Source organism: Camellia sinensis, chromosome 3, assembly GCF_055761805.1.
Source record: "Camellia sinensis isolate YWXY chromosome 3, ASM5576180v1, whole genome shotgun sequence".
NCBI classification, from domain to species: domain Eukaryota; kingdom Viridiplantae; phylum Streptophyta; class Magnoliopsida; order Ericales; family Theaceae; genus Camellia; species Camellia sinensis.
This window is the reverse complement of record NC_138963.1, coordinates 51,540,729-51,548,562: the sequence shown is the minus strand read 5'-3', so window position 1 is coordinate 51,548,562 and position 7,834 is coordinate 51,540,729. Positions and strand designations below refer to the sequence as shown.

Sequence of the window (7,834 nt, the reverse complement as noted above, 5' to 3'; positions counted from 1 at the left end):
GTATGGTGGCTGTATGACATTATTTTGCATCATGAAGTTGACGATCGACCGTAGGTCTGCCAACTTGTTTGCCAAGTCTTTTACTTCCTCATCCCTCCGTAGGCACCTATCCCTCCATACCTGAAGGTTATCTTCGTTATAATACTTGTTTTGGTCTATTCTCTTCGAAGTATCGCCCTCCTGGCCGACATCTTTTTCACCGTGGCCTTGGTCATGAGTTTCTGCATTGTGGTTGTCTCCTTCAACGTCAAGGTCAATTGGTCTGCCACTCCCAGCAGGAGTGTCGCCCCCAATGTTTTCCTTCTGTCCGTTACTGGCCATCTATTCTTCTAAGATTCCCACAGACGACGCCAAATTGTGTGGGTGATTTTTCGACCACACTGCCCGCCTAGTAATCAGCTGGAGAGCACCGGCAGAATAGATGGCTTCAGCAAACCTGCAACAAAAAAAAAAACTCCGGCGGTGGCTCTTCCACCCGGGGGCACTCCGACGATCAAGTCAGTATATTTCTCAAAGATAATCAAGTGCTAAACTCACTACTCAAAGCATAAAACTGCGTACCTTAGACCCACGGGGGTGCCTCTCTTTTATAGTTTACTCAATCCTAATCCCACTAGAAGCCTAACTTCTATGGACTCCCATTTAGTGCTTACTTTCGATTTCTCAAGAGATAAATATAAACTCCCTAAGAGCTTTTATCCTTATCTTAGCAAAGTCTTCTCTTTACTCTAGGACTCTTGCCCCTTATCCATTATCCGCTTATCTCGGATTCCGATATCTTCGAAGATAACCTCGGCCTCGCCAAGATAACCTCGGCGTCACAACAAGAACACGTGGCACTTCGGCTGACACGTCGGCGTCACCTTGCCACGTGTTGGTATTCAGAAAATACATCCCCACAATTACAATTATCGTTTGTTATAAATTTTAATTTGACACGATATGCAGGGGAAAAAAATATTCTCCTATGCAATAATAAATTATCAAAATTGTTTATTGAAAAATATTTTTCTTTTTTTGGGTGAATAAAAAAAGAAAAAGAAAAATATTTCTCATATCATTAAAAACTGTTAATGGACTTAACGATTTATTTATTAACAAAATGGTTGATTGCAAAATATTTTGATATCATTAAAAATTGTTAATTTATTTAATGATTTATTTATTAATAAAATTGATCATTTGTTATGCAAGTATGATTTATGTATTAATAAAATTAGTTATTTGTATATATATATATATATATTATTCTGCTTCTTTATTGGTTCAGTGAATTATCTTAGTGGTTTTTTTTTAGATGGGAGAGTTATCTTAGTATCTGTTTTATATTTCATTTGATGAGAAAAGTTAAACACCATATTTTTTTTATTTATAAATTCGGAAAAAATGTTCAAGACTCATAAATTTATCCAAAATGATATGGTAATAGAATTGGAGTCTACATCATTAGGTGTATAACAAATCAAAAAATGATACATATCATACCACATAATTCTATCATATATCTAATGATTTATTCTATTCAATTTTATTGAACAATATTTTAATTTTTAAAAAATTTTCAAAATATAAAACTTAAATATACTGTAATAATAACTTGTGTTTTGCACTGACCTTTTTAAACTAGTATATATATATATATATATATTTGCCAGGGAAAACTCTAGGCAGTTGTATATATATCATTGTAATAGATAAAGTACAATAACAAAATTAGTATAATGCACTCCCTTCTCTATGCTATTATTATGGGTCTATGTTGAACTATTTGATTATAATATATATATATATATATATTTTTGGTTATTTTGAGAGGTAACTTATAAGTTGATTTTTGGCTTGTTACGGAAAAAATAAATAAAAAATAGAGTTAATTTGATCCAAATAAGCTAATAAACCAATAAACTAACTTATTTTTCCCTTTATATATAATATTTTCATTTATTTAATCAAGCCAAACACAAATTCAAAAAGACATGCAACTTTATTTTACATAGACAAGCACAGTGATGTGAAGAGCAAGCTGCGAAATGGACATTCTTTTTCTTTTTTGGTAATAGTAGAGCAGTAATATTATGGATAAAAAAAGTAAATGGTTACAAGGTTCTAGGGTAGTAGACCATCCTAGCAAGCATCATCAAACATTTGATTACAAATACAAGGAGGGGATGTAGAAAAATATGAGTTTCTTCATTAGCGGGAATTTCTTGATTTGCTAGGTCGTCGACATAAGTATTTTCTTTTCTAAAAGTGTGGTTGATTGTCTTCACTTCTAAGCAGTTCATCAGCGAGCTGCAATCTAGATTTTCCTCCAACTTTTATGAGCACTAATCCTACATTAAAAACGTGTATATATATATATGTCACAAATATTTTTTTTTTTTTTTGAAAAAATTAAAGCATATTCTAATTTTTATTAGAAATTATTATGATTGTACTAGATTAATTTTTAATTATTTCAGCAAACAAATTGGTGTGTCTAAACTTTTTAGACACTCACATAATCTCTAATCATTGTCATATTTTTGTTCAAATTTGGGGAAATTTTAAAAAGATTAAGGATTAGAGTTGATTTTCTTTCATAAAAAATTATTAAGACAGGTCTAAATATAAAGTTGGTATTTTTCAAAAAAGATTTGATGAAAAAAAACAAAAATAATTTTTTAAACAATGTCATATCAAACCTTTTAGCCAAATTTTCACTCAAATTAGATGGAAAAAAGAGAGAGTAAGCATTGGACATATGATCCAATAACAGCAATTCTCAAAAACCATGGTCTTGTTCATGTTTAAACATAAATAATTTTTTATTTTATTTTATTTTAAAAGGTAAATTACAAATACACCCCCAAGATTTGATTAAAATACGAATCGCCCCGGTGATTTTGAAAATTACATTCCACCCCCTGAGGTTTCTAATTTCATAACAAATCGCCCCTTTTATTAATAAATTATCAAGTCAATTAACAGTTTTTAATGATGTTAAAAATATGTTTCAATTAATAATTTAGGTAATTTTATAATTGTATAGGAGAGCAATTATGAATTTTATTTTTTTAGTTAATTCTGTTAAATAAAAAATTCTAATAAGGAAATATTTGTAATTTTTCAAACCACAGGATTAATTTGTATTTTAAGCGAACCTCAGGAGATGTATTTGTAATTTACCCCACTTTTAAATGGATAGCCTGACAATTCAATGTATTATTGTTGACTACAGAACTGCATGTAAACTGTAATGAAAAAGATCTAAATCCGAACATGTATGTATTTAATTTAAGGGTGAATTACACTAATGGTCCCTATAGTTTGGGGCTTGTGTCATTTTGGCCCCTAACTTTTTAATTGTGATACATTTGACCTTGAATTTTGAATCTTGTTTCAAATAAGGACAATTGTAGATACTATTGGATTTTTCAAGAGCAAAATCATCAATTTGATAAAATATAAATTAATTTGACAAAAATAAATGTCAAAAAATTATTTTTGAATTTTTTAAAATTATTTCTAGCTACTGAATATAAAATTAAATAAAATTGATAAATCTTTTAGACATTTATTTTTTTTTACTAAATTAATTTTTATTATGTACTTGGATGATAATCATGTAAAATTAATTTTTAAAACTTAATCATGTAATTTTTATTAATTTTTATCAATTTTACATAATTTTATTTTTGGTAGATAGAAATAATTTTTAAGAAATTTTAAAATATTTTTTTGATATTTATTTTTGTCAAATTAGTTTATATTTTATCAAATTGATGATTTTGCCCTTGAAATTAAGTAATGGTATGTTTAATTGTCCTTATTTGGAACAATATTCAAAATTCATGGTCAAATGTGTCACAATTGAAAAGTCAGGAACTAAAGTGACACAAATCTTAAACTATAGGGACTATTAGTGTAATTTGCCCTTAATTTAAAAAAAAAAAAAAAAAAAAAAAAACTTTCATGGTAGTGAAGAAATTGAACTTAGCAAGAGAGAAAGACTTCCACTCATTGGTGATTACTATGTCTCTGTCTCTGTCCAACTTTTCTCTCAAATCTGCTACAAACTCTTGTGGCATGTTTGTTAAAATCAATTCTTTCAATTCAGACAGCTCCTTTAATCCCTCCAAGTTTTCGAGATTATCACAGCCTCTAATTTCTAATTCTACACGTTGGGGCAGACCACCTTTCCTCACCGTCCACTGCCTTAGATCTTCCAGCTTCCACAATTTCAAGACGCGGAGTTGGCGAAATTCCCCAGAAAGACATCTTATTTTCTCCCCAACATAGGCGCGTGTGAAAAGGTTGAGGATGTTTAGCCGAGACAGCTTCCCTAGCACACGCATCGAATCTTTTCTTAGTCACGACATCGACAATGTCAGGATTTTGAGATTGAGTGGAAGATTGTGTATCCCATGTTTTATCAGTCCAAACAAATGCAATTTTGACAGAGTCTGATGGTCTTTTAAAGGACTCAACACGAGGTCTGAAGGTTGACCGAATGGAAGGTCTCTTGATCTCAATTTCAAGGTTTCAAGTTTGTCGAGTCGTGACATGCACTTAACTGTTTTCTCTACCGATTTAGAATGGCAAGTGAGTCCTAATTTCTTTAGGCCTGTGAACCAGTCCAAGCAATAGTTGTCATTTTCTTCATCAGATGCCTCTTTAGAACCAATCACGAGCCCCGTTAATGTCTCAAGTTTGGATGTTGAAGTCAAAGACTCTTTCAATGATGGCTTTCGAATGGACACCCCGGTCATATAGAGATGCCGAAGGCTCTTTGCCTTCCAAATTGAACTTGGCAAAGCGGTTATATTAGTATACTTCAAATCTAGAGTCTCTAGGCATTGCAAATCCCCAATAGAATCCGGACATGTGTATAGGCCGGTCTATCGCAAGCCTACATACCTTAGGTTCTTCAAGCACTGGCTGAGTTTCTTGGGTAGCCAAGGTTTGTAGACACCCTCTAGATCAAGCACCTTCAAAGGAACAAAACTTTTCCCCTTATTGACTAGTGAATTAAGCAAATTAGCAATTTTTGTGTTGGATGTAACTCTCTTTTGGGCTTCGAAAGAAACATAAGAACATAGATTTCGAGTATGAGATTCTGAAGTAGACTTAACCCCAAGAAACTGATCTGCAATCCTCCGAATAATATGTGAATTTGCAAGTGTGCAATCTGAATTGAGACGGTGCACGTGAAGAAATCCTATATCCTCGGCTTTTGGTAAGAAGATATTGTAGAGGAAACACGACATACGACATGTCTTGGGGCTTCCATCTGATTTCCTTTCCGCAATTTCAACCATGTTTCTTCGCTCTAGTTCTTCCAAACATGTCATGGCCATATCTTTAGAGTTGATGCTTGGTCTATTCGGTGTTTGAACAAACCCCTCAGCAACCCACAACTGCAATAACCTTCGCATTGGAATCTCATACGATTTAGGAAACATAGCCAAATAAAGAAAACAAAGCTTCAATCCATATGGTAATTTTTCATAGCTCAAATCAACAATACATTTTAAGAAATGATGATCTCGAGCAAGGAGATGATCAATGATTGTTGATCACTCGCTTAATTTCACAGTCGACAACAAGCCTCCCAACAAGACAATAGCCATAGGCAAACCGCGACATAAACTCAGAATTTCAGCCTTGACATTGTTTAAATTATTCTCTGAACTATTTTCTGGAAACGCTTTGTTCAAGAACAATGCCCAAGTATCCTCTTCTGTTAACTGCATTAGATTCAGAGGATGACTCCACGGATCTACCTCCGACGCAACCTTAGAGTCACGAGTAGTGATTATGACTCTGCTACCATTCGCAGCGTCTGCAAAGGGACGCACAAATTTGAGCCAGTCATCATTGGTGCAGATATCATCCAAGACTATTAGAAACTTGAGCTCCATTAAAATCTTGAAAAGGAAAATTGAGAGTTCGTTCTCCTTTATTAGCTCTATGTCTTTCAATAAATTTGGAGTTTGTCTGAGCATGACAAGCAACATATCTTTGTATGAAAATTCTTTTGGAACATGGAGCCAAGCACGACACTAGAAATGCTGCCGAATGTTTAGTCTGTTGTGAACTTTTCTTGCCAGAGTTGTCTTTCCGATTGCTTCTTCGCCAACTAGTGAAATCACGCGGAGGCTTTTCTCGTTGTCGTTGATCAATCATACTATGATCTCTTGTTCAGCATCTTCGCGTCCAACAAATACGTCATTATCAGGTCGGTACCCTGCAATTGCTCGACTAAATGTGTGATTATCAAATTCAAGTGTAGTATTGGTTGTGAGATCTTTAGCGCGACATGCTTCTAACCAATCTGCAAATTCACCGTACAAAGTTCTGAAATGATTTACGATTTTCTTCATTTTGGTGGTGAATTAAACTTGGGTCCGCAGTGGAAACACCATTAATGGCTTTTTGAAGAATAATTTGACAAGCTGCACTAACCCTATCTAATCTTCTTCTTGTTATGTTTGCATTTAGGAGGAAAACATTAGTGATGTGCTATGCAAAGTAAATAGTAAGAAGAAGACGAGCCTGTAACGAATTCCTACTACTGGTATTATTCTTTGCTTCGACTTTGAGGAAGCTCAAAATCAGTTTGAGTTCGTTGATGGCAACATGCAAGCTGTTTCTGAATCCAGGAAAGATTAAAAATCTTCCCTTGGCAAGCACTAGCAGATTCTGCATTTTCTCTAGGACTGAGCAAGGAATCTGTGAAATCCGTAATCCGATCTAGTCTAATCCAATCCAATAGGTTTGGATTGGTTTTTTGAATCTATGGTTTGGTTCCGGATTGAAGAATTAAAAATCCGTAGTCCACAGATTGGTTCCGGATTGAATCCCACGGTTCCGGATTGGAACCGATCCAGACCATATACAAATAGTCTATATTTTTATTATACAGCCTCCCCATAGTATCTTCTCTTATTCTATATAAAACCTAAATTCAAATCATAGCGATCCCGGGTTTTCCCTTTTATGTACAGTATCCCAGACTTGAGTCCATGATTGAGTATTGTTGTTTATGCCTCGTTCCGTCCTTTAATTCTTGGTCTATTAGGATGTCTTGGGCGTGTTTTGAACAGGTTGGTTGAGTCTTAGTCTCTAATCTTGTTGCCCAGATTTTTGATGATCCGCTCAAGCGGGTCTTGTTGCGCTCGAGCGGAGTTTGCATCCTTTCAGCATTTTGTGCGTCTGCAAATATACAGCAGGGGTGTTTTTCACGCTCGAGTGGCGTTCCTTACGCTCGAGCGGGTTTGCGCTTGAGCGGGTGTTTTGTGCTCGAGTAGGTGTCTGGAGTCTTTAAAAATACTGGAGAAGTGTATTCTCCGCCCGAGCGGGTATCTTTGCGCTCGAGCGGGCGGTGTTTTGCTGTTGTGCCTTGGTGCTCGAGCGAGTCTAGTTTTTGTGTCTTATGCTCGAGCGTATTACTCTCCGCTCGAGTGGACTATACGTCTATCAGATCGCGATTGTGATATTTTAAATCACTTTTTCATCTCTCTCTCTCTCTAACTTTCTAAAACCCTTATTTGAGAGCTTCTCTCACTACAAAACACCTTCTCTCTACAAAATCATCTAGATCTAGTGATCTTCTACCTTGGTCCCTTCATATAAAGTGTGGAGCTTGGCTTGGTCTCATTTTGATCCGAAAATCTTTGGGTTTGGAGCATCTCGAGTTTTCTTCATCTCCTCCATTGGGTCTCTTCTCTTGAGGTAGGGATAACTACTCATCTTTATGACCTTTAACATAGATGTTGGGCCTTTTGTATAAATAGTTTGATTTGGGAAGCTAGGGTTTGAGATTTGAAATGTTGAAAGGAGGGGTTTTGTT

General features: G+C 34.8%; 1 pseudogene across 1 annotated transcript; it reads right to left on the bottom strand.

The window, feature by feature from the left end:
- Positions 1-3,456: 3,456 nt before the first annotated feature.
- LOC145821516 (putative disease resistance protein RF45) lies at positions 3,457-6,365 on the bottom strand (annotated as a pseudogene). Its single transcript, XR_014363348.1, has 5 exons — positions 6,229-6,365; positions 6,058-6,141; positions 5,577-5,979; positions 4,441-5,465; positions 3,457-4,347 (listed from the first exon to the last, which is right to left on the bottom strand). The product of XR_014363348.1 is annotated as a putative disease resistance protein RF45 (transcript).
- Between the last annotated feature and the right edge of the window lie 1,469 nt (positions 6,366-7,834).